The sequence below is a fragment of the Zootoca vivipara genome, chromosome 15 (assembly GCF_963506605.1).
Source record: "Zootoca vivipara chromosome 15, rZooViv1.1, whole genome shotgun sequence".
In the NCBI taxonomy this organism is placed as follows: Eukaryota; Metazoa; Chordata; class Lepidosauria; order Squamata; family Lacertidae; genus Zootoca; species Zootoca vivipara.
In genome coordinates, this window is record NC_083290.1 from 44,028,337 (window position 1) to 44,052,438 (window position 24,102).

The 24,102-nt window shown below is 45.6% G+C and overlaps 1 protein-coding gene and 1 pseudogene across 1 annotated transcript in view; both read right to left on the reverse strand.

The window, feature by feature from the left end:
- Positions 1–10,421, reverse strand: part of SLC39A14 (solute carrier family 39 member 14) — a 49,236-nt gene extending 38,815 nt beyond the window's left edge. Inside the window, exon 1 of the mRNA XM_035139712.2 lies at positions 10,303–10,421. The gene's annotated coding sequence lies outside the window, so the exon portion shown is untranslated. The remainder of the gene's footprint in view (positions 1–10,302) is intronic.
- A 10,527-nt stretch (positions 10,422–20,948) lies between these two features.
- LOC118096802 (pleckstrin homology domain-containing family M member 2-like) lies at positions 20,949–23,706 on the reverse strand (annotated as a pseudogene).
- Positions 23,707–24,102: the final 396 nt, after the last annotated feature.

Below are 24,102 nucleotides of genomic sequence, written 5' to 3' on the forward strand. Positions count from 1 at the left end.
TCCCCTGACAAGAACTGCCTCTTCAGAGCTTCCCCTTAGTGTTGATGCCGATTCACCTGGGATCTCCAAGTGTTCAAGCAGTGAGAAGACTAAGAAGGAGGGGGGGGGGAGCAGCAACCTTCATTTGCCTTGATCCTTCCTCATATATACGGTATATAAAAAGGGGGAAAGCATGCAAATGCAGTTAATTATAATTAGATACATTACAGCAGGGACACAGGTGGCGCTGTGGTTTAAACCACTGAGCCTTGGGCTTGCCAATCAGAAGGTCGGCAGTTTGAATCCCTGCAACGGGGTACGGTCCCGTTGCTTGGTCCCAGCTCCTGCCAACTTAGGAGTTTGAAAGCACCTCAAAAAGTGCAATAGGCGGGAAGGTAAATGGCGTTTCCATGCACTGCTCTGGTTTTGTCAGAAGCAGCTTAGTCATGCTGGCCACATGACCCAGAATCTGTCTGCGGACAAACGCCGGCTCCCTCGGCCAGTAAAGCAAGTTGAGCGCCGCAACCCCAGAGTCGTGACTGGATTTAACTGTCAGGGGTCCTTTACCTTTACATCTACAGCAGCATCCCCTCTAATTCCACCTTCTATCTTTCCCGATTGTTGACTCTGCTCGCTGGGTCTGATGTGAGTTGGAATCCAGCAATATCTGCAGGCCCCACATTGGCTACCCCTGTCTATAGATAATTGGGAGAGAAGCTCTGCATTAGATTGTGACCTGGATTTAACCAGGTTAAATTAAAGGATTTCCCCATTCAAGAGAGCAAAAAGAGTAGTCTTTGAAGCTTATTACTTGCACCTTTCCTACAATTTCCCCAATTACAGCCACCTGGCTTGCCACAGAAATTACACCAGAGGAACAATGGCACCTCCTGTAACCTTGACTTTAAAAGAAACATCTTCTGCTGCTCCTTTGTTATTACAAAATCAGTGTCTTCTAATGTGCTAAATACACACAGTGGGTCTCTTTTCAGAGTCTGTGCACTATTGTTAGGTGGGGACTTCCTTAATGTTAAAACATTCATGTGAAAGTAGCCTTCAAGATGAAGGCCTTGATTGTCAAAGGGGAAAGAGACAAAGAGGCTTCTGTAAGTCCCATACACAGAAAAGCATGGTACCTGCCCACTCCCAGGCTAGCAGGTTATAGAATTAATCTAGAGGATTCTCAAACTGTAGGAGATGAACTACTGGTGGTCTCTGAGCTCCAGAGTAACACTCAAGAATAACCATCCTTGGTCTGCACCCGATTAATTATTTTCTGACAACAGATTGAGGTCATACTGACTGAGGGCAAACTGTTGAATTGCCTAATAAGGACCAGGTTCAGGGGTCAGGACTGTCATAATGCGCTGCACAGATCTTAACAATACCAACGCTGAAGGATTTTAAAAAAAATCTTCATATTTATTCCACAAGCTAATTGCCCCCCCCCCCAATTTTCCTATTGTACTACATAGTTTTAACTGGCCATTTTAAAAAAATCTATGTGTGCATTATTTTCATTGGCCAGAGTTTATAAGTGTAAACAGCGAGTTTGTGTGTGTGTGGGGGGGTATGCATTCATATGCAGCATAATCTGTGTAAATGAGGGAGATAAATGGGGGGGGGGTGTAAAAGAGGGAGGGGCGTGTGATGGGGAAGGGCATGCCTGTATGCTTGTGAGATGGAGGGGGGGAGCGCAGGCTGTAGTTTCAGAGAAGCACATACGTCTGAAAGAAAGAGGGGAAAGGTATATATACTTGTGGGGGCAAGGGGAGTAGGCATAAAAGGACATGTACAACATGTGACACAGGCCTCAGCTGTGTGGGCAGGTCCGTGATCTGTGGGGATGGACAGAGGGGGCTGGTCTGCATAGCAGAGTCTGCAGGAGTCACCTGTGCAGAAGAAGAGAGGTACATGTGGGGTTTGTGATGGGGGGGTGAGAGGGAGGGGGAGGGAGGCATGGATGAGCTGTGTGTGAGGGACAGGGAGTATAGCATCTAGAAGGGAAGTAATAGTACCACTGTATTCCGCACTGGTCAGACCTCACCTGGTGTACTGTGTCCAGTTCTGGGCACCACAGTTCAAGAAAGATACTGACAAGCTGGAACGTGTCCAGAAGAGGGCAACCAAAATGGTCAAAGGCCTGGAAATGATGCCTTATGAGGAATGTGGCTTAGGGAGCTGGGTATGTTTAGCCTGGAGAAGAGAAGGTTAAGGGGTGATATGATAGCCATGTTCAAATATATGAAAGGATGCCATATAGAGGGGGGAGAAAAGTTGTTTTCTGCTGCTCCAGAGAAGCGGACACGGAGCAATGGATTCAAACTACAAGAAAGAAGATTCCACCTAAACATTAGGAAGAACTTCCTGACAGTAAGAGCTGTTTGACAGTGGAATTTGCTGCCAAGGAGTGTGGTGGAGTCTCCTTCTTTTGAGGTCTTTAAGCAGAGGCTTGACAGGCATATGTCAAGAATGCTTTGATGGCGTTTCTTGGACTGGATGGCCCTTGTGGTCTCTTCCAACTCTATGATTCTATTATTCTATTCTATGATATACATACACATGTGGAGTTTGTGTATATATTGTTAGGAGTCGGGAGGCCCCTTCTAAATCCTGGATTCAATTCCTGCAACAGCCATGCTAGCTTCCTAGGGAGACAATTGCCCTCTAAATACAGGTGGTTAGCAAAGGAAGTGGTTCTGTGCCAGATGGCAAATGGGTGGGTCCTCCTCCTCAACATGCTGGTAGTTAGAAAGACAAAGGTCAGCATTTTAGAGTTGAGTTGTATGTGACGTAGACGCTACTAGGAAGTCTGCAGGCTGGGCAGCAGGGAGACATAGCTATGCCTGATCTCTGCTGGAATCCAGAGGCTGTGGCTATGGGAGAAGCAAGCACACACACACACACACACACACCCCGGGCTGTTAATGCTGGGAGCCTCTCCATCGCAGGCTCAGGTTGTATATATGTGTAAGTAAACCATATAACGATGCCACAGTCTCCATTGTCCCCCATTTCAAGGGCACCGAGCCCTGGAACCCTGGCATGCTCCTACTGATTGGAGATTGGGTGGTGTGCAATAATATACTGTACTTTTCTGTGTATTAGATGAGGGTTTTTTGCTCCAAAATAGTGTTTAAAAACAGGGCTTGTCTAACACACGGGCAGTACATTGGGGGACCAGGTGATTAGTTGCAGCCGCAAGCTGCAGCTTGTAAGCGGCATTTTGGAGAGTAATTGTTAGCTGCGTCAAGGGCTGGCTGCTGCTGTGGCAATTGGGTGTTTGGTTTCCGGCTTGTGTTTGCAAACGGGCAGACGCTTATCGGCTTCTGTGACACAAGCGATTCTGAGCTCTTTTCCACCCCCCCCCAAAAAAGCTCAAGAACCTTGGGCAATCCCCGCAAAAGCCCAACAACTCTGCGCAATCCCTCCCAAAAGCTCAGCAACTGTAGGCAATCCTCCCCCCAAAAAGCTCAGCAGCTCTGGTAATATAGCCATCTCCCCCCATTTTCTTAAATTATAGCGCCCCCAAAATAGGGGGGAGTCATATATGGGGGTGTCTTATAGATGAAAAGTACGGTACATGCCATGAAAGGGGGAGTGTGTGATGGACAGGCGCTGGGTCTGCTTCTTGAGGACCCAGCAACCACAGTCAGCTTGTGAGTCCACCCAACTGGGAGTGGGGGGGGGGGGATTAAGTTGAATACTGACAGTGAGCAGTTAGAAAGGACTCTGTGTGGACAGGCTTGTTTGTGGCTCAGAAGGAACTGGGGACTTTGTCTGTGAGGGTCCGAGCACATTCTGATAGCGTTTCTCTACCCATCAGAGAGTGTTTTCTTCTTAGTTAAAGGTAGTGACAGGGATTGTCTATGGCAGACAAGGTTTCATCGATCTGTGCAAAATGTTAAGATTACAGGTGGGGCGGGAAGTGCTTTATGGATAGTGTAAAACCCTAGAAAGAAGTTATCTGTCCACTGACAGGTTGAAAGTGTGCAGAAATATCTTAAACATCTTTTTTGGTTTATACTTGTTATGTACTGAGCTGAATCCTAGAACAATAGGATTCAGAATCAGCGGGAGCTACCCAATCCAACTCCAGGTGGAAGTGAATCCGCAACCTGATTGGCCTGCTGGAGCAGCCAATCAGGCGGCTGGCAGAAGTGAATCTGCTACCTGATTGGCCTGTAGGAGCAGCCAATCAGGCTGCAGGCAGAAGTCAATCCACAATATAATTGGCCCACAGGTGTAGCCCTGAAGTAGCCAATCACGCAAGGCCCATTGTGTAAATAATGTATATAAGCAGATGGTTTTGGGAAAAGAGCCATTCGTCTTCTCTTCTTCTCCTTGATGAATATGAGCTGAATAAAGAGCATGAAATTCACTCTCGACTCCGAGTATATTTCAATACTTTTTATTAAATCTTCTGTTTTACAATTTCAAATACTCGTTTTACATCCTTAAGATATCAATGACTTCCCTTCTTCTCTTTCCATGGTTCATTTTGCATATCTTAAATCCCTGTATATTTTACAAAAACTACCCATCAGTTTTCCATTACTGCATCCATCAAAACTTATTTACACTGCTGAATTTATCTTAACGCTGCCAGCATTTTCAGCTGAACACAATTATTTTCCATATATTCAATACAGTGGTACCTTGGTTCTCAAACTTAATCTGTTCCTGAAGTCCATTCGACTTCCAACGTTCCCTCTGCATATTTACCCCTCCAGCACTTACCTGATTCTGTCTTGTACATCTTAGCAAGCGTACTCAGAGTTAAAAACCATCTGTGAATAATTTTCAGGTAGTTCTCCTTCAAAGAATAACATGCTGTAAATTTCAAGTTGCTTTTCCAGAGTTTTGTGTCTATATTGTGCCCAAATCTATTGCCCAGTGTCATTGAGGCTTTAACTTTTGTTTCCCATTCTAATAACAGGTTATATACATTTTAGACAAAAGTTTCTTTGTTTTGTAGGAGTTCTTTTTTGAACTGTGAGCTTTGGTCTGAAAAACCATTCTTTCTATCTAATTTAAACATTTCAAGTAACTGATGGTATTGTAACCGATCTGTAACATGGCTCCTTACGTTTTCCATTGATTTCAGTTTGGGTTTCCCCCCTGTGAAGTGCAACAATTCCCTGTAAGTCGCTCACTTTCTATCCATATTAACACTCTTAATAGTAACAGCCTTGATAGGAGATAACCACAAAGGTGTTTTCCTTTCCAGCAGATTTTTATTTCTCCCAAACACTACACAGATTCTTCCTAAGAATATGGTTCATAAAACTTTTATAATTTTTCACCTTCCCATACCAAAGATATGCACACCAGATGAATTTTAGGTCATCACCTTGTAAGTCCAGGATGTCTGCATTATCCAATGTAATCCATTCTTTTAACCAACACAAACAGGCTGCCTCATAATACATTTGCAGGTCTGGCACGGCAAAGCCTCCTCTTTCTTTGATATCTATCATAATTTTATGTTTAATTCTTAGCTTTCCCCCCTGCCAGATAAATTTAGAAAGATCCTCCTTCCATTCTTTGAAGCAGCCTCAATTATTTGCAATTGGAATTGATTGGAATAAAAACAGCATCCTGAGCAATATATTTCATTTTAATGGCTGAGATTCTACCATACAGGGAGAGCTTCATTCTCTCCCAAATCTCCAACTCTTTTTTAATCTCTTTCCACAGTTTAACATAATTATTTTCAAATAAGATGAGATTTCTTACTGTCAACCAGATTCCCAAATAACTAACTTTTTAAAACCTTTTTTAAATCTTTTTATTTTTTCTAATGCTTTGGGAACACTCTCTAAAGAAATATCTTTAACAATCTGTTAAGAGTGTCTGTGTTGTGCCCTTTGAAAAGTAACCACTGAGCTATAACCTGTTTGAGTGTAAACAAATAAAGTTCCTGTTTTGTTTTTAAAGTGCTTCATCCTTCCTTCCTTCCTTGGATCCTATGGTGAGGGCTGAGTGGTCACAGGTTCCCCTTCACCTAATTCTAACATCCTGCTGCTGCAGCTGCTAAACAAAAATACTACCACAACCAGTTAATACAAAAGTTCAGGTGTAGGAATGCAGGCAGGGATTTCTCTTGTAGCCCCTAAAATAGCAGCTGCATTGCACCACACCCATAATAACTGGGAGTGTCTGTTGCAGAGAGAATGTGGGGTGTTTGTGTGTAACAGAGAGGGGCAGCTATGTGCTGTGTGAATGATGGAAGAGGGAGCCATGTGTGTGTGAGAGAGGGGAGGAGGAAGGGACAGGGAAGATATGTGTGAGAGATAGAGGTAGGTAGGTAGGTATGTGAGGATAGGTAGGCAAGTATGGATGCATGGTCAGTGTGAGAGAGAAAGGGAAAGTGCGCACATGTGGGTGTGGGTGTGCCTGAGAGATGGAGAAACATAGATAGTGCGTGTGAAAGAAAGGAAGAGAATGTCCTTATAGAATGTGAATAGCCAGCGACTAAGGATGGCAAAACTCAGCTGCAGGGGTGGAGAGAGACACAGCACTTAAAACAGAAACCAAAGAGCTTGAAACCAAGCCTTCCACCGTAACTTTAGAAAATTCTACTTAAAAGCATGTCTCTCACACAAACAAAGTTTACTGATAAGGCTTGGAAAGGTACAAGAATCCAAGACCTTGAGAACAGTACAAATCATTCCCAAACAAATAACACACTTTATCATAACACATTTTCATTTCAAAATACGGGGGGCGGGACGGCGGGACATGCTGAGTAAAACGTCCTGCTGTGAGTGCACAATGTGGGGTTTTGTCTTATGCTGTAAAGGGACAGGGAACATACCAGTATTTGTATTTATTCTCATGTAGGCTATAACAAATACAGTCATACCTTGGGTTAAGTACGCTTCAGGTTGCGCTTTCAGGTTAAGTACTCTGTGAACCCCAGAAGTGTTTACTTCCGGGTTCCGCCGCGCACGCATGCACAGAAGCGTTCTGTGCGCTTCACGCGTGGGCAGAAGCGCTCTATTGGCACTTCGTGCAGGCGCGCTATCACTGCTTGAGTTAAGTACTTTTTGGGTGCGAATGGCACCCTGGAACCAATTAAGTACTTAACTCGAGGTACCACTAGAAAACACAATGAACAAGGGAGAACTGCTAGAAGCAAGTTGGAGAATACCCATAGGCTGCCTTGCTCTAAGACAGGCCAGTGGTCCATCTTATGCAGTGAAGTCCTCTCTGACTGGCAGCAGCTCCCAAGGTTTTCAGGCAGGGTGACCTTCCTGGCCTTAACTGAGCTGCTTTCTATAGTAGTAGTAGCAGTAGAAGTAGAGCAGAGCTAATGGTGTTTAGATGCTGTTGGAGCAATTTGGTTGCACAGACGTTCCTTGCAAAAACCAGTTTTGCCAGCCCTATTTTGTGCTTTGCTGAGCAAAGGTTTGGTAAAGGCCCCTTATTCACCCTGTTACTCTAGTGTCCAACAAGCAGCTGTGTGTCAGGTGCTTGCAAAGCTATGTGCAAGGGACTTAAGACAGCTGGGTGGGTCAACACACCTCTCAGTCATATGACACCAGGTGACTGATGGCACAGTTCACCTGTCAAAGTTGGTCCATGGAGCCCAAAAAGGTTTCCCCCCCTGCACTAAACCATTGTTTAGCATTACACCTGAATTAGGCCAATGTGCCTTCAGATGGTGCTGAAATAAGCCACTGAAGTCCTACAAGTAACTCCCGACGAAATTAAGCATACGGAGGTAGTTTTTATTTCAGGAATTGAATGGTTTCAGCATTTTGAACCTGCACCACTAAGTAGCATGGCGTAACACTCAGAACCTGGGCGTAACGCTAAATTCTTGAACCTTAGGAAGTCTGCTTCTCCTTCACTTTGAAGAGGTAGTTCTTGTTACCTCAACCTTCTTTTCTTCTCTCTGATCCATTGATCTAACTTTCTTGTCCTTTCCATCATACAGCTTAAATTTGTACCACACTGCATTTCAGGTTCTCCCAGTGCAGCCTGCCAGAGCTCTATAACTCTTCCTAAATAGTAGCATTTCCTACTCCATCTCTCTCTCTATTAATATATGACCCCTTAAAGTAAGCAAGTGTAAGCTGTTGATCCAGGTAGGGTGTTGCATGTGCATGAATTACATATCTCAACCATTTTATTTTCTGTATGAAGGAAACCACAGCTCCCACCTTAGTTGGGTCTGTTGATTCAAAGGCACTCACGAGCACCGTGTGAGAGACAGAAATAGCAAGAGCACTGTAGACCCAACCCAGGGGGTGGCCACATCTCTGGTAATGTGTGTAGGCTGTAGGGACACATCTAGCCTTGCTTAATAGCACCATTATCTCTAGACAGTTTACCACCTCTACATACAGAATACTATCCTAAAGCACCGAAAAGGAGCTATGCACATGCGGAAGACACAAATTCCTTTAGTTAAAACACGGCAATGCTAATGTCACACTGCCTGCCTTGATATCGCTACGATTTAATGTGCAATAAAAATGATAAAGATAAAATTTAGAAACACTGCTAACACATACACACATCTGGCCCTTGTTGAATATTCCCTAACACATTAAATGACACTTGCCTTCTTAAAGTCACCCCATAAACTGCCTCCCCCCCACCAGTAATCAAGATCCAAGTCTATTCTGATGCTTACTCTGGAAGGGCAGGACAGTAGGCAGCAGCATTAATTAACTTTGGAAACAGCTGAATAGCAGGCTCTGAAAAGTTAACACACTTCTTAAAATTAGGACAAAGAAGAAAAAACAAAAGGTTACATGGAGCACGGTGCACATAATAGCTGCCAAAAGCCATTTACTCGAATGAGAAAGCAGACGTAAGCAAACAGACCCAGCTCTTAAGAAGCTGAGATGGCACCTTGCCAAATATGTAGCCATTGCTATTATGGGATAGGATTTTTAGCCCCCCTGAACAGCTCAACAACAGATAATTTGAGTTAGACAACTAGGTCCAATCCTAACCCTGTCTACTTAGCAGTAAATCCTACTGAATTCAATGGGGTTCAATCACAAGTATGGTTAAGATTGCAGCCTTTGTGCTTGATACCAACTGACTGAAGGACTATCTTCAGAACAAATGCTTCAGGAGATGTGGACAAGTTTCAAGGATAGGAGGCTTCCCGTCTGCCATTTGCTCTCATCAATAGAGTGGTACCTCAGGTTACAAATGCTTTGGGTTACAAACTCTGCTAACTCTGAAGTAGTATCTCGGGTTAAGAACTTTGCCCCAGGATGAGAACGGAAATCAGAGGCTGGCGGCGTGGCGGCAGCTGGAGGCCACATTAGTGAAAGCGCGCCTCAGGTTAAGAATGGTTTTGGGTTAAGAACGGACCTCCAGAACGAATTAAGTTTGTAACCTGAGGTACCACTGTAGTGTCAAGCCTGATCTACACATGCAGAAGAATAAGGTGTTGTGAAGGCTCAGGGAGAAAGGCAACCAGCATCACTCACTTGTTTATTTAGCTTTTATACCACCCCCTCATCCAAAGATCACAGCATAAAATCACAAAACACCCAAAATAAATAAATAAATAAATAAACAGTAACAATAAGATTTACTATAATTGTTATGGCATTTCTATCGCTCTCTTCATCCCAAAGGAGTTCACAACAGTGGCAAATTCTTTCACACTTCTTCACAGCCATTTTGACTCTTTTACAGCATCCTTTCACTCAACATACTCTTCACTTTCCTTTATTGCCAATAAGCTATATTCAATGTCTACATCAAGATGTTTCTCAACCACAGCTCCCCCCTTTCCAGTGCTTCTTTCAAATAAGCATCAATACTCAATTCTTCAGCACTGTGCAAACATACAATCTCCATTACATCTTTACTGACGCCTTTTAATTTTTTAATTTTTTTAAAAAAATTGAAATTATTTAGAACATAAATCAATTACACCAACAACAAAAACAGAACAAACCAATACCCTTGACCCCCAAAGCAAAACAAACAAGACAGTAAAACAGAACCAAACAGTAAAAGAAAAAAAGAAAAAATTGTCACATATATATATACCATATTTTCATTCCAAATTCTTTTTCGACTTCCTTCATCCTGTACATGGTTTTCTATTTTCTCCTTCTAAACTGTCTCTTTTATGAATTATTTTTACCATATGGTTCTTAGGTTACAATTTGGAAAAATTTACTGGTGCCTTTTGTGGCTCTAATAATCACACATACACCAAGCTTAGCAACAATATAGATTACTTCAATGAGAAGTAAATCTAGAATGATTTACTCAAAAAACCCCAATTCAGTCTTTCAGCCTGAACTTGTCTAGACAGGTGAACACTCCTTTTTCTACCTGTTATATTTTGTTCTGCTCCTGTGGTGGTAAATCACAACCTGCTCCAGTTCCAGAGATAGGTGGCAGTTTTGCAGTTAATATCCTGATCCTTGCCCTTGGGTCAGCCTACCCAAACATACAATAACAAGGACATTGTCACAGTGACAGGCCAGCATAGGTCAAATATGACAGGAAAAAAATGTGGAGTAAACCAATCCAGGAGCATCCCTGCTCCTTTCATCACTTCTGTGAAAAACCCATTCATACACAAACACAAATATTATGTTATGTCCTGGCTGCTATGCAATTGCTAAGGCATAAACTATTTCTTATCATCAAAGCTGTTAAGTTGTGAGCTATGCAGAACAGGATGTAAGTTTTTTCATTCAACTGAGCTAAAGCACAACTTACTTCACATGTTAAAGAACAATATAAAGAGATTTGAGACATTTGAAACATTGTGATTACAGTGGTACCTCGGGTTACAGACGCTTCAGGTTACAGACTCCGCTAACCCAGAAATAGTACATCAGGTTAAGAGCTTTGCTTTAGGATGAGAACAGAAATCACGTGGCGGCGGCGGCAGCAGGAGGCCCCATTACATAAAGTGGTACCTTGGGTTAAGAACGGACCTCCAGAACGAATTAAGGTACCACTGTATATATACTAAGCGTGAATGTCTCAACAGCAGTAACTTACCAGATTGCTCAATGCATAAGTTGTCTCTAGTGCTTCTGCTTAGACTTGTCAACTTACTAGAACGGGGTGAGAGCAGCAAAGTAGGTTGTAACAGTTATGCATTCATGACATGAATGGAGCAATATAGGAAAATACCAAACATGTTTATATTTAAGGCAGGGGTCAGCAAACTTTCAGCCATGGGCCAGTCCACTGTCCCTCAGACCTTGGTGGGGGCCGGACTATATTTTGGAAAAAAATATGAACGAATTCCTATGCCCCACAAATAACCCAGATGCATTTTAAATAGGACACATTCTACTCATGTAAAAACATGCTGATTCCTGGACCGTCCGCGAGACGGATTTAGAAGGCGATTGGGCCGCATCCAGCCCTCGGGCCTTAGTTTGGGAGCCCCTGATTTAAGGTTTCAGATTCATCATTTTACAGTTTTAAGTGGCTGTCTCTTATTTCTAAGCAGCAAAAACAATCCCTGCCATTTTTATGTATGTCCTCAGGCTCTCATTACTGCTTTGACCTACAAGAAGATAAAGCTAAAGATTGAGCAGGAAAGAAAGGCAGGAAAACTGGGCCAGGTGCCTTTTTCTCACTCCCGAATCCAACACAGCCTAAGCACACTCTGTTCTTGTTGTTTCCCCATCAATGTTTGCACAGTGGATATGGCAGCATAATTGACATCCACTTGATAGACAGCCAATCTATGGAAAGCACCACAAGAAATGGAAGTCCATCAACCTCACAAATAAACTTGCACAGGTACAGACTGATATCTCATTTTTTATGTATATTTTGACTATGTCAGACCAACATGGCTACCTACCTGAACTAGAGTCAATGTACTGGAAAAGAAGTTGTCCTTTCAGTGGGGTTTCCCCTCAACCGTACTGCTTCCCTGCAAGGGCGTACCCACCACGGGGCAAGTTAGGGCAGCTGCCCTACTCTAGAAGCAGCGCTGGTGAGCAGAGGCGGAGCACAGCCCGGCAGAGCGCGAGTTCGCCATTCCCGCCGCGCCGCACCGCACCCTCCCTCCAGCTCCCCGGCGCGCCCTCAGGCAAGGCCAAGCACGGCGGGGAACCAGGGAGCGCGGCGCGGTGGGCGGGAACGCCGAACTTGTGCTCCGCTGGGCTGGGCTCCGCCTCCGCCCACCAGCCCTGCTTCTAGGGAGGGGCACAGCCCGGTGGAGCGCGAGTTCGCCATTCCCGCCCACTTTGTGCCCCCTCCCCTTCCGTGCCTTGGCCCCTCCCCTTGCCCCCCCCCTAGTTTTGATCCTGGGTACGCCCATGCTTCCCTGGACCAGGAAACAAACCTTTCTTAAATAATTATTAGTCTATCTTTCAATATTTGGGTCAACATAGGAGCTATCTTACTATTAAGATCCAGATGTGTGCCGGATGCATCCCAAGCACACCCTAATGTTTCACAAAACTGGAAAGCAGACAGAAAAAGATGTAGGCAGAATAAAAAGGTTGGAATGGACCTGCAGTTTCTGCCTGCATCTTTCTCTGGATATGGTGCTGGAGTGGTTGGCCCAGTGGTAGCAGAAAGGAAGGAGGAGGGACTCCTCTGCAGGCAGAAGCTGCAGATCCATCCCAGCCTTTTTCATCTGCCTGTCCCATGGCTTTGTTTCTGTCCAATGTCCGCTAGCCACCTTTTGTGGAGAGAGCTGTGTGGGGATGAGGCCCTCCTGATCAGCCCTGCCTCTGGTTAGCTTTCCATGAGTTTTTTCCTCTGCAGAAACATCTTCTGCTTTGACTTCTTGACTACTCTTGCAGTGGTTTGTGTCAGCTTCTGTTATTATTCTTTTTGTTCTTTGCTTATTGGTTTGTCATTTCCCTCCTTCCCTCCTTCCTTTGTTGAAATAAATCACTGGGTGCACACCTGTGCCCTTTAGAGAGTAGAAGACACTGACGAGAAGTGGCCAGGCTAAGTGACAGAGTCCATTTTTCGCATTTGTAAGATTACAGTCCCCCCCCCCCCCCTGGTATCTTCACCTAAAAAGGATCATAGATTCATAAAATTGTACAGTTGGAATGGACCCAGAGTCAACTAGTCCAACCCTCTGCAATGCAGGAATCTCTACACATGCTCCCCCATCCAATCAGAAACCATGCTTAGATTTGCAAATGTGCTAGCAGTTTTATTGCTGTAACCAGTGCTATTTTTCTAGAAAAACAGGTGCTGGAACTCACTGTGAGTGTGGTGTGGGTCTATACCAGGCATCCCCAAACTGCGGCCCTCCAGATGTTTTGGCCTAGAACTCCCATGATCCCTAGCTAACAGGACCAGTGGTCGGGGAAGATGGGAATTGTAGTCCAAAACATCTGGAGGGCCGAAGTTTGGGGATGCCTGGTCTAAACCACTGAGCTTCTTGGGCTTGCAGATTGGAAGGTCGGCGGTTCGAATCCCCACAACAGAGTGAGCTCCTGTTGCTCTGTCCCAGCTCCTGCCAACCTAGCAGTTCGAAAGGACGTCAAAGTGCAAGTAGATAAATAGGTACGGTGCAGTGGGAAAGTAAACGGCATTTACGTGCGCTCTGGCACTCGTCATGGTCCTCCATGTGTTAGTAGTGGTTTAGTCATGCTGGCCACATGATCCGGAAAGCTGTCTGTGGACAAATGCCGGCTCCCTCGGCCTGAAAGTGAGATGAGCGCTGCAACACCAGTCGCCTTTGACTGGACTTAACCACCCAGGGGTCCTTTAACGTTTACCTTTTCTCTTATAATGACAATGTCACCCACCTGAGAGGTGCTGGAACTGAGTTCTGGTGAGTTCCGGCTGAAAAAAAGCCGTGGCTGTAACACTGTCTCTCCCATCAACTCCTCCCTGGCATCTTGGAGAGTCACTGCCAGCCAAGAGTATACAATTCCATGCTGGATGGACAAGTAGTCTGACCTGGTGGGAGGAAGCATCCTCAATTCCTCCTAAAGCGCCACAAGAGCAGTGCAACACTGGCTGTGAGGCTTGGCCTCATATGATCAACTGCTGCAACACCAAAGATTCCAGCAAGGACACAAAGTACCTTTGCAGCCCATCACCAGGTACACCCACAACCTTGAATACCACCCACAACCTTGAATATACCGGTAATGGGCCTGGATAGAGAAAACCAGAGGAACAACTGAGGAATTTACTAAGTCAGACCGTTGCTCAGTACTGTCTGTTTTGACAAACAAAAGAAGCATCCTGCTGGTTCAGACCTATGGCCTCTAGCCCAGCATCTTGTTCTCACAGCAGCCAACCTGCAAGCAGGACACAACCACAGGAGCTGTGGAGGGACAGCAGAGCCTCCATTCCTACTTTATCATGAGGAGGTAGAGAATCTCGAGACATGTCACCTTGATTTGACCTTTCTGCCCTGAGCCTCTCAGGCATGAATCTCTTAAAACAGACTCACAAGATCAGCCAGCACTTATGAAAGTGAATGAATTCTAGCACTACCAATGTTCAACACTCATTATGGCTAATGGCATATTCTCTGCCAATTTACCTTTTCCCTTATTACTGAAGAACAAAGTCAACACAGCACATTATGTGCTGGGTAGGGAAATTTATATAAATAGGAAGGAGGAGCCTCATTTTAGATTTACTTGGTTAAATATTTTCTCAATTAAAAAAAATTGCCTGTAACAATTTGTAAAAAACGATAAAAGTAAAAAACAACCCAGCAGTGAATGACCAAAGAGAATGGTTAGACCTCATTTGATTTCTGAGCCAAGAAAGCAAAATCTCAATTCTTTTAGGGCTGGTCAACTCTTCTGGGGGCTACTAGGTCTACAGCATAATTTCCAAGATACATGCCAAGAGAAAATTTCAATATTAAATGAACTGAAGAATTCTGTGATCCTAAAGTACAGTGGTACCTCGGGTTAAGAACTTAATTCGTTCCGGAGGTCCGTTCTTAACCTGAAACTGTTCTTAACCTGAAGCACCACTTTAGCTAATGGGACTTCTTGCTGCCGCCGGAGCGCGATTTCTGTTCTCATCCTGAAGCAAAGTTCTTAAGCCGAGGTACTATTTCTGGGTTAGTGGAGTTTGTAACCTGAAGTGTTTGTAACCCAAGATACCACTGTATATCACTCACAGGGGATACCTGTTTTGTCTCTGTAGAATTTAGTATTGTGGACTTGTCTTTCAGTCAGCAACTGTGACTCACACAGAAACCAAGTGCCCATGTTCTATGATGTGTGTGTGGAGGGGATAAATCACACTCTGAAAACCAATCTTCCTCTTTCAGAGTGAAGTAGGCCCGTGAATTGTATTTCAGTGGTGGGAAGTGTGTATCACAGAGAACAGAAGTTAGGAAACATTTGTCTAAATGTGGGGTGGGGAATGCGTTTCACTCCAAAGGCCACATCTTCTTCTGGGCAAGCTTCAGAAGACCACATGAAAGCAGGAGGCGTAGCCAGAGGCAAAAGTGGGTGGAGCCACACATGAACATTTTACCTTTGTACAGCAGGCTAATTTCTACACGCAGGCTCTCTCTTCATCCAGACAAGCATGATCAAAATGCAAGGATGCATTTCAGCCAAGCAAAAACATTTAAGGTGCAAAGCAGGGCCCTAGAGGGCTGCATTTGGCTCCCCAGGCATGACGTCCCCGTCCCCCCCCCCGGGTTTTGACACTAGTTGGGATGATTGGGTCTGATCCTCCAAGCACAGGTATGGAGTTTATGTGCTCTGGCAGAAGAGGATGTTGGATCAGATAAACAGTCCACTGAGCTGAGTATCCTGTTTTTCACAGTCGTTAGCCAGCTGCTCCTGGGAAGCCCAGCCAAAAGGAATAACAGAATCGTAGAGTTGGAAGGGACCCTGAGGGTCATTTAGTCCAACCCCCTGCAATGTAGGAATATCAACTAAAGCATCCATGACAGATGACCATCCATATGAAGGCAATGAAGGCAGTGGCTCCTTTTTGTCATACAACTTCTTACAACTAGTATTCAGCGCTATACAGGTACTGCCTGTGATCATACAGGTTCAAATTAGGCACCAAGGAAGAAGAGGAATGAGCTGATGAATAAATATAAATTGGGGTCTAGCACTGGGGATAAACAGGAGACTTGTGCCTTTAATGGCAGGCAAAAATTGAACAAGTTAAGCATTTTCTGGCACAGAAATACAAATCTGGGAAAAGCTTCACCATGACTGTTCTCTTATTTTGTGTTATGCCACACACATCCCAAGGCAGCCATGTTGTGACTGCAGCACAAAGCACTCTAAAAATTCAAGTCCAATGTTTCAAGAGCGCAATATTCCTGTGAAACCTAAGGAGCCCTGTTGCTCCTTTTCCTCACAAAATTGTGAACAAAACTTTTAGACCTATTGACTAAAGCAGTGTCTCTCAACCTTTTTTGGGCCACGGCACACTTGTTCCGTGAAAAAAATCACGAGGCACACCACCATTTAAAAAGTTAAAAAATTTAACTCTGTGCCGCCCTATATTATAATTATGACTGTAAGAAACACTTGCCAAATATTGCTTTCCGGCGTGTCAGTGTTGTGAATTGGCGGCCGCCAGGCTCATTTGCACTGAGCTTTGGGAAAGAGGAGGAGAAATATTGCTTTCCGGCGGGTCAGTGCTGTTTATTGGCAGCCGCCAGGCACGTGACAATGCAAATCGCCCTTCTCGTCGCTGCACGTCGCGGCACACCAGCCAGCGTCTCGCGGCACACTAGTGTGCCGCGGAACAGCGGTTGAGAAACGCTGGACTAAAGCTTGGTAAGATCACTGAGGGCCACATTCACAGTCCTTCAGAGACTGGATCCAACCCAGAAGGTACCACTTGGTCATTCCTGATCTAGGTAAATAATTTATTCCGGAATTATGAACAATAGAGACATTTTCAGTTTGTTTAAAAAGAGACTCTTCAGAACCAAATACTCAGGTTTTATTTGTGTATAATTAGAAATAAAGCATGTTGAAAACTGACCTCCATGCAAAAAATAAAAAACAGCTTTGGTGTACAATGCAATGACAATAAATATCAAATCAGTCAAAAGCTGAATTGGATTACAGCTTAAAACAACAATAAATAAATAAATAAATAAAAGAACCATTAATATTTTTTGAATGGAATACAGTTCAGTTTTGAAGTGTTTAAAAACTTCCCCACTCACACCATTGGTCTAACCTGCATATTATTATGGTCTACTCTGACTGGTAGTTCTTCACAATCTCACAGGTGAAATCTTCCTTCTCCAGCACTGTGACCGATGTTGCACACAAAATTCTCAATTCAGCTATGGCCCATGATGAAACGAGGTAAAAACAGCTTTGGATACCATTAATGGTAGCAGAGTGAGAGACAGTAAGATCTCTTTGCACAGTTTACACTGAAAGCCACCATTGTGTGTTTATGCAGCTGCTACTCATTTAAACTGGGTTTGCAACGGAGAGCTTTGTGATGAATTGTACTCAGGAATCCAGTGATTGTAGCCAGGATTGTACCTAGTGATAATTAGTACTTCCTATAACAAGGTTCATTTAAGCATAACCCTCCATGCATGCCAGACACCAGTGCTCCCAACTTATCAAAGACAAAAGAAGCTCTTTAAGGCAATGTTGCAGAGTTTAGTTTCCTATGGATGACAGAAGACTGGAGATTTATGACATCTTCATAATACTTATTTTATTTACAAATCTACAAGCAGAGTATAAACATAGCAAATAACAGGCACTGCTCCAAGATACCAACCCATCAGATCTCCAAAGAGAGGCTCTGCACCCCTACGTCTTTAGCCACCTCAGTTATTTCTGCCTGTTTCTTTTTATTATTATTTTTAGTGTAAACCACTCTTTTCATCACTTCCCCCTTAGATCGTCTTTCTATTCTTCTAGCTAGGAATCATCACAGTTTCCAAATCTTGATGGTTCTCTCCTGCAATACTCATCTCTATCTGCCGTTTATTATATTTAAGTAAGCCTGATCAAAGTTCATGGGTAGGGGCAGTATTGGAGAATAAAATTTGATAAGGCACTATCAGTAGTATATTAGATTTAACTAGGCAGAAAGGGTAAATTATTAACCAAACTATGGAATTTAACTGCACAATGAATTCTTGTTTTCTAGATACCAGGATCAAGGAAACAAGAGAAATAAATTATTGTTCAGGAAAAGCCATAAACTTACATTTGATTGCTAAGCAACACACTCCCTGTCTGTTTTTTAGCACTAGAAACCAGCCTCTTTTAAAGAAACACCCAAAGCACTGGCTCAGCAAATAATCAGATGGAAAGTGTACAGTAATATAAAGTTTCCATTCCAGGCAGCAAAACCCCTTTGCCAAGAAGTATTTTGAGGCAACATATAGCAAAGGAGCTGCCCAGCAGAACTATCTAGATCAGGCATAGGCAAGCTTGGCTCTCCAGATGTTTTGGAACTACAAATCCCATGATCCCTAGCTAACAGGGCCAGTAGTCAGGGATCATGGGAGTTGTAGTTCCAAAACATCTGAAGAGCCAAACTTGCCTATGCCTGATCTAGATGAATGAGCAAAACTCATAGCTCAATATTCCATTTTCTATACGACAAAGTCTCTATCAAAACTGGCTTCAGCCAAAAGCCAATCATGAAGTGAGGTATTCTGTATAGAACTGCTACACTGCACTCCTTTGCAAGGCTTTGGAAGAAGAAATGGCTGATTATCCCACCTCCATGAACACAAAGTCCAAATGCAACCTTTCAGTTAAAGGTAACACTGTATCTCTTAAAGTCCCCAATGCTTTATAAGCTTCAACTATGCCAACAGTTTAATAGTGTAAAAGTGTGTTCTAGACACATTAATCCTTCTGTTCTCTCATTAGCATCTGAAGAATTTCAAAGGCAGGCAAAAGATATATCATTATGCGTAGCCTTACAAAGGAGAGTCAACATGTTTAGATGGTCACCAAATTTTGCCAAAATGCAACATGAGAAAGATGATTGAGAATTGCTTCAACAGAAACATCTTGAGAAAGTTTAAATGAAATTCTTCTAGCCAATATTTCCCCAGGAGTGTTCACATGTCCCTGCTTCCAATGCCACTACAGTGGAACCTCGGTTTATGAACACAGAGGTTTACGAATTTTTGGTTTATGAACGCCGCAGACCCATCTGGAACAGATTAATTCACTTTCCATTACTTTCAATGGGAAAGTTCGCTTCAGTTTATGAACAGACTTCCGGAACCAATTGTGTTCATAAACCGAGGTACCACTGTACTTAACAAATGGGGCTGGGTGGGAGTGGGGTGGGGGACACACAACTATTTGGATGCATACATCCAATATGTGTGTGCCCAGCTTGGAATCAGAGCAAGGGAGTGCAACACCCCCCCCCACCTCCTCTGAGAAACAGGAGAGGGCAGAGAAGACGACTGCTGCAGCTTGAAACACCAGGTCTCCAGCAACCAGGAAAACACAACTCACACTCCTTCCTTTTTTATTTTTTGTTTTTTTAACCAAGGAGCATTTATTACAGGGTGGGATGGAGATGTATCTACAGGTACATTCTGCCACACAGGCCACCTCCTGAATGAACGCATATAATAGTTCCATCTCTGTTAAAATAAAGGAACTTAAAATACCAACAGCTTTTTTATATATATATATAAAACCCTTGTCAGTCAAATAAAGCCTGAACTCTGCTTTTCCATGGAGAACGTATCATGGCTGGGATAACCAACATGGCCCCTGATTCATAGAGATTTGTCCTCATAAAGGGGGGCATAAACAGATTAGCAGCACCCACCCACCTCCCTGCCATGGCCTCTAGGCCCCCCAGCAGTATTATCTTATTATCTAAATCCAGTCAGGAGGAGGAAGCACAGAGGGACTCCCCTCCTGCTATAGAACAGGAATGTGAAGAGGCAGGATTCGCACAGACTCTGTGGGGACCAGCAGCGGCCAGGGTAGCCCCCCAGGTGAGAAAGCTTCTCTGGTTTGCAGGGGGGCTAGGAGGAGAGGAGAGGAGAAAGCTGGATGACCTCAGCACATCAAAGCCCATTCCTTGCAACAGGCCCTTTACTCAGAAACTCCACTCCGCTCAGGCTTCCTCCTAATCTGGCTGCTCTCTCAGCTTTGTTAAGGAAATGGCAGAGGCTCAATCCACTGCGCCAGATTTGCCCATTAGCCCGCCGAGACCAGGGCAGAGGGACTAGAAACAGGTGGAGATCATGTCACAAAACGACAACATCCAGAGAGGGACCAAGGAGAGGTGGGAGAGCAGCAGGCGGTTTGTCTGTACCTCAAGGTGGGGTGAAAGTGGGGCAAGACCTGGCAAGGTGTCCGGCATGTCCCAGCCACACTGCATCTTAAGTGTGGAACAGTTCCAGACCTCCCTGCCTAGAGCATAAGAGATTACCATCTTCAAAAAGGAGGCCCCACCACCAGGCTCCTGTGAGGACCCGTAGCCTGGTCCCCAAGGGAGCAGAGGGCATGGGAGAGCCTGCCAGCTGAGCATTGACAAACCAATCCTGCTCACCACTGCTAGCAGCCGTTGTACTGTAACTTCCAGCCAAGATGCAGCGAGAGAAGGTGAGATGCTACAGGATCTGGCCCTGGTGGAGGCTGCTTGAGGATTATAGTGGTTTGTTGGCCTATTTTTTTTGTGTGTGTGTGTGTGTGTGTGTGTGTGTGTGTGCACGCGCACTTTGTCTCCAGCTCGGTTCTGCTAGCAGCTAGGCAGCCCTAGCTTCAAGCAGCCTCTGGCTTGTGAAGAAGGCCAACACCAAGAGGCTCCTGCAGAGTTCTTGCCTGGCAGCTCCTTGCCTGTCAGTAGGCTAACACCAGGGGTCCCAGGAAGCCCACCCACAGCACAGGCTGCCAATCCACTGCCAGGTGCTGTGGATCAAGCTCAGGGCATCCTCGCACTTCTTCCAGACAGAACCGTCCTCAATCGGCTTATGCAGAAGGTTGACCTGGTAGGGGCTTTTCCACATAGTGTCCAACACCAGAAGGAACCTCTCCAGTTCCACTGTGCAGCTAAAACAGAGCACCCAGGAGGGCAGGTACAGCTTGCAGTCCTGGGCAAATACCAAAATACAGTATCGCTGGCCAGCCTCTGTGGAGACAAAGACCATGCCTGCCAACTTACCAGTGGCCAGCTATTGGTACAAGATGCAGTTGCTGAGCACCAGGTAGCAGTCTTCCACTTCTCCTTGCCCAGGTAGTTCATGCCTGCCTTGTAGTTCAGGGTGCCTTATTTTATGATGGAGTGCTCAGCCAGCGTGTAGTCCAAGGGGACCAGTCCCAAAGTCTTGCCCATGGGGTCTTCCCAGTGGATCAGACCATAGAAGCAGACTATCACACCCAAGGTCTCTTGCTTAGATTCCTGAGCCACAAACTTGGCCAGCGCCAACTTCTCCATGGCAGTGTCTGTCAGGGTGCTGGCACACGATGGCTCCCAGCAACCTTTGAACATGGATGACTTGAGGTACACCAGGAAAAACTTGGTCAGGGTGATGTCAGTCATGTCCATAAGGAATTGCTTCCTGCGGTTGGTGCAGACCAAGCTCCTCGTCTGTTGATCCAGGCCCAATGAGATCCAGTCCTGCTCATTATAGGAAACTGCCTCCTCTACCATGCCTGGCTTTTCAGCGGCTCCTTTGCGGCAGAAGTAGATGTAGCAGTCGGTCAGCAGCACATAGAAAAGCTCAGAACTCATGTAGATCATCCAGAACAGCTACTCCTCATTCTCCCAGAAGACATGGAACATTAGAAGCAACAAGTAGTTGTTGTCTACCCTGAACTCGGGAGGGGTGGGTTGTCTCCGAAGGGCTTCCCTGGTTTTCTTCTCATGGCGCTGCTTGGAGAGGGGCTGGCCCAGTCTCCCCTTAGCCTACTGAGGGCCTCCATACTCATTGCCTGAACCTCCTCCTGCAAGTCCATTGCTATATGTGGCCCAGCTGTCTCTTCTTCTGCTTACCGGTATGCACTTCCTCCTTCCTCCTCTTGTCCAGCAGCTTGAGGGCCACCAGGAACATGTGACAGTTGGCCATCCCCTGCAGTGCCATGGTGGTCACCACCTGCTGCAGGAACATTTGGACTCTCAATGTAAAGGCAAGAGAAATCCATGGGGGCTGAAACCCCCTCAACTAACAGTGCCAGAGGGTGGCCCCTCTGAAAGGGCCTCCCCTGCCCAGACAGTTTGAAAGGACTGGTTGGGGGTCTTGAGGCAGCTGCTCTACCCACTGGCATCGTCCAGTGAGCCAATCACCTTGCTCAGAGACTGTCCCACCCTCTCCATGGAGATGTTCTTCATCTTAGGGATGCACAGCCCCAGCTGGGGAAGGGCGGGGCTCCTCTCACTGCTGACTTCTGGATTGGCCTCCAGATTGGCTCCAGCACCTGACTTGTCCCCCTCACCTGCCCCTTGAGTTCCAGTCTGGGTTGCAGAAGAGCTGGGAGTTGCACTGGAGGCCTTTTCCAATCTGACCTCCTCGGATTTGACCTTTCTCTTTTTGCCTGCCGTCTATTTAGGGGACGCGGGTGGCGCTGTGGGTTAAACCACAGAGCCTAGGTCTTGCTGATCAGAAGGTCGACGGTTCGAATCCCCACAACGGAGTGAGCTCCCATTGCTCTGTCCCAGCTCCTGCCAACCTAGCAGTTTGAAAGCACGTCAAAGTGCAAGTAGATAGGTACTGCTCCAAGCAGGAAGGCATAGCTGCCAAGTTATCCCTTTTTTAAACGGATATTCCATTATGCTGAATAGGCTTCCTCGTGAGAAAAGGGAAAACTTGGCAGCTATGGGAAGGTAAATGGCGCTTCCGTGTGCTGGTTTGCCAGAAGCGGCTTTGTCATGCTGGCCACATGACCTGGAAGCTGTACGTCGGTTCGCTCGGCCAATAATGCGAGATGGGCACCGCAACCCCCGAGTCGGTCATGACTGGACCTAATGGTCAGGGGTCCCTTTCCCTTTCCATCCTCCAGCTCCATGCAGTTCTCAGATTGATCCATGCCCTCTGTTGCTGTGAGGTCCGCCTTGTCCTGAGAGTCTCAATGGAGGACACCGCTTCCGCCTTCTCATTGAGTTGTAGCGCTGCTGCATTGGGCTCTTGGCTGACGCTTGGCAGCTGTTCACCTCAGAGGCTGTGGAATGTGAGCAGCTTAAGGTGTCCATCAGGTCTCCATCCTTACAGGAGGGGGTGATGGCACTGCCATCCCATTCCAGGTTGGTGGAGGTGATGGAGCTGAATGAGTTGAGGGAGAGGTTGACTGAACTGGGCAGGCGGTCCTGGAAGTGCAGCAGGTACTGAGGCTTGTAGTAATCTGGCATGTAGTGTGCCAGGTCTAAATGAAAGCGGATGAACTCCAAGCCAGAGGTCAGTGTGAGGAAGAGGGTAAAATGGTGGTGGCTGCAGACTCAGGTTCTCCTGGGCAAGACGCAGTTACCTCTCAAGGGAGTTTTCGTTGAGACCCAGGTACAGCCACGCTCAGCTGCACCCGAAGCTGGTGGCCACATGCTCCAGGACTTTGATTTGCTCAATGGCTTCTCAGCAAGTGAAATGGACTGCCAAGGCCTAGGAGCTTGAAGGGAGATCTTGTAGCCCATACAGTAGCGCATGGTCAAGGTGCTCATAGAGCTGCTGCAGGACCTTGTTGTGGTTTCCAATGGCTGGAGATTCATCCTTGCAAACAGCGAAGTAGCTTTGAAACTTCTTGATGGAGAGTGAGATGTTCTCTAGGATGCGGTCCCTGAGCTGCCCAGGAGGCTCCATCCATGGCTGGTGCATTCCTCAGGTGGAGACCCCTGCGGCTGCCATTGCCCCAACAGCGAGGAAATTCCCCTGGCATTGTGGCCCCCTCATTCCCTCCAACCTGAGGGCCCCCGGGGCCACTCCTTCCTTAAGTGTTGAGGGAAACTACCATTCTCCATACCCATTTTCTGACGGCAGACAGAGTTAACAAGTAGTACTGCAATGAGGAGGAGAATGCACAGGCCAGCCGTTGGAGTTGTCCATTCTTTGCTCATTCTTAGGGATGTGTGGAAGCCCATTGTAAACTGCTTTGAGGTTTTCTTTTTTAAGTCACTCAAGCATTGTATAAATTTTATGAAATAAGCAAATAAAATAAATCGAATAGTCAAGCTGTTTCTCCCAGGGTTTTTTGGGGGGCGGGGGCGGGGGTTTACAGAAATAAATAC